Raw genomic sequence first — 3,134 nt, 5'->3', positions numbered from 1 at the left:
GCAACCAGAAACAGGACAGTCCAATTACTTTTCTCTCCATATAGTCTCAAGGATATTGTTTCCTTTAGCTGATAGGAACAGGGCAGCAAAGTTGTTACATTTTTTGTTGAAGGAATACACCTTCTGCTGCTGATCATGGATAAGGTCTACATGCCTGATACTCAGAGAATCAACTGGGAGATGGGTAGGGTTGATGTTTTCTCATTAATAGGAAGTAAGCCAACCAGGATCAACCAGCCACTTGTACATAGAGATGGGCCAAGGGAGTCCTCGCAGACAGTGATAAGATTTTCCCTAGAAAACAGTTCTAGGCCTATATCTATAAGGATAATTGAAGCTAAAGTTTGTCATCATGAGAGGGTTCTAAACATTTTTTTTTTGCCTAAAAAGCTTTTCTTTCTTTCTTTCTTTTTTTTTTTTTAAAGATTTTATTTATTCATTAGAGACACAGATTGAGGCAGACATAGGCAGAGGGAGGAGACACAGGCTCCCTGCAGGAGCCTGATGCAGGACTCGATCCTAAAACTCTAGGATCATGTCCTGAGCTGAAGGCAGACACTCAACTGCTGAGCCATACAGCATCCCTTGCCTAAAAAGTTTCTAATTAGGAGTTAGGAACCATCTGGTTAAATAGAGGAAAATAGTTCACAAACAAATTTTTATCACTAACATCTTGGAAGCTCCTAATATAAACTGTTCTTTTTTCTGTCTCTTCCATAGGCTTATATTGCTTCTGGACTCTTCTAATTATCCATATTCTCCAAGTAAATTTTCTGTCCTTGGATCCCTTAATGCCCTACTTAATCTGCCATTTGTATGGTGATGACACCCAATCTGTATCTCTGGGCTGACCTTTCTTTGGAGTAATAGACCTGTATTACTAGTATCACCCTGGATATCCTTACCTGAATGTCTTTTAGATGCCCTAATGTTACAAGTAGAATTCATTATTTCTATTGAACCTCTATTCCCCATTCTCCCAAAAATCCCTCCAGAGGTCGAGAGGTAAGTAAGATTTCTTCCTCACCCTCTCTGTCCACACCAATCTCTGATGTTGCTAATTCCATGTCTATTTGAGATTTTTCTTCTTCATACATAGTACCTGTCTCATCATTTCATCACCAGTTCTCCTGTTTTATCACCACTTTGGTCTTGCTCTTTTCCAAACCATCCTCCACAATGAATTCAGAGTTTATTTTTTTTTTTCTAACAGTTAAACACTTTTTGACTCTATGATATATGCATAAGGTTCAAAATCAAAAAGTTAAGAAGTGTAAATACGGGAAAGTCTGCCCTTTGCACCTGACTTCTTGATCACCATTTTCCCTTACCAAAGGCACCCATAGCCATCAATTTCTTTAGTAAAAGTAATTCTAAAATGCACCTACTTCATATCTTCTGTGGTTCATCACTCCATAACATCCAAATTGAGAAATACGTAAGAGGATTTTTCAGGATTTACTGTTTGTCTTTTGTTTCTTCTAACAAATCCCTCTGTACATCAAGATTTCATCCCCTGTATCTACTTTGTTTTCCCTGAAAAGCCTAAGGCTTCTTTCCCTCTGTGATTTTGCATATGCTCTTCCCTCTGCCTGGGATGCCTCGTTCCCCATGTTTTCCCACACCCTGTGCCATTCTTCTTTGAGTACAGTGCAATACCCCTTGTCCTTCCCCTAAATATATTCAAGTTGAAGCTTTATGGACCTCCACAGATAAAGGTTATGCCTTCCCTTCATGAAACCCCTTTTAAAGGACCATAGAGTGGGAACCTGGCTGGCTCAGTTGGGGGAACATGCAACTCTTAATCTTGGGGTTGTGAGTTTGAGCCCCATTTTGGGTGTAGAGATTAAAAATAAAATCTTTAAAAAAAGGACCATACTTTATTGTAGCACCTAGGACATTGCTTTGCCATGTTGAAAGCAGTATTGTGTTCCTTTGTCTTTTGAGTCCTTAGAGTCCAGCAAACTAATACCTACTTGTTTAATAAATATTTAATATTAGTTACAATGTAACTACAACTAAGGTAAGGCCACATTAGGCTGCATTAATAGAAGTATAGTGCTCAGAATTTTTAGTTCTGGACACCATATTTAGAGAGAGAGAGAGACTGAAGAAGTGTAATATCCACCTGTCAGTGTACAGTTCACTAACACTGTGATGGCCTTAACAAGAAAAGACCAAGAGAATGCACAGCTCTCATAGGATCCCTGAAGGGCTGGAGGGGAAACAGCTGACAACTATTTAACTTCCTCCTGAAACCCAAGGTTCTCCAACAGGGTGTTGGGTCATTGTGGTATGTCTTCATCAGTGCTGAGATGTACTGCAGCTTCTTTGTACTTACAAAAGCTGAACTACTGAGATCTGAAAACAGTTTACCTTTCCCCTCCCTCCTAAATTAGTGTGGAATCAAGGTCACTTCTGTAAAGTCACTCCTGCCCACTTACATTCCAATCTACTTGGCTTGAGAAAGGGGTAGAGTTACAACAGATGGGTCTGGAAACTGGGTGTAAACCAATTTGCTTATCTTCACTTCTAACCCTGGAGAATGTTGAGCATGTGAATACTATCTGAGTAGGAGGAAATAGAGAACAGTCCTCCTAGGCTATGAGCTCCTCCAGGGTAAGGGATTCCTCCATGAATTTTCATTTTGTATTTATCTACAGGGTCCGGCAGTGTTTGAAGAAGAAATGAGCGAGGGTTTGAGGATGGATCAATGCGAGGATGAAAGAGAGGGTGCAAGAAAATGTGACCAAAACTTGAATGAAGGAAAGAGAAAAAGCAAGTGATTAAAGGCTTATTTACCTTCTTAGAAATTGTTAACTGAATTCAGTTTTTAATCATAAGGAAAAAAAAAAAACAGCAATAAAAGCTGCTTAAATAGAGACTATGGAAGACCAAATAAGGTGACCTCTAAGTTCCCAGTCAAGCCTTTTTGATCCAAGATTCTACGTTTTATTTCCCCAATAATGCCTTTGAGTGAATGGTAGCATTTAATGAATATATATTAAATAAAACTATAATCTAAAATATTAGAACAGAAACAAACTGATGTTTCTGTTAAAAAAAACCCATATAATTTTCTTAATTGGGTTTTCATAGTTTCGTGAAGAGATTGCCCATTGGTTTGCAAAATG

This window comes from Vulpes lagopus, chromosome 3, assembly GCF_018345385.1.
Source record: "Vulpes lagopus strain Blue_001 chromosome 3, ASM1834538v1, whole genome shotgun sequence".
In the NCBI taxonomy this organism is placed as follows: domain Eukaryota; kingdom Metazoa; phylum Chordata; class Mammalia; order Carnivora; family Canidae; genus Vulpes; species Vulpes lagopus.
Note: the sequence above shows the minus strand (reverse complement) of the source record.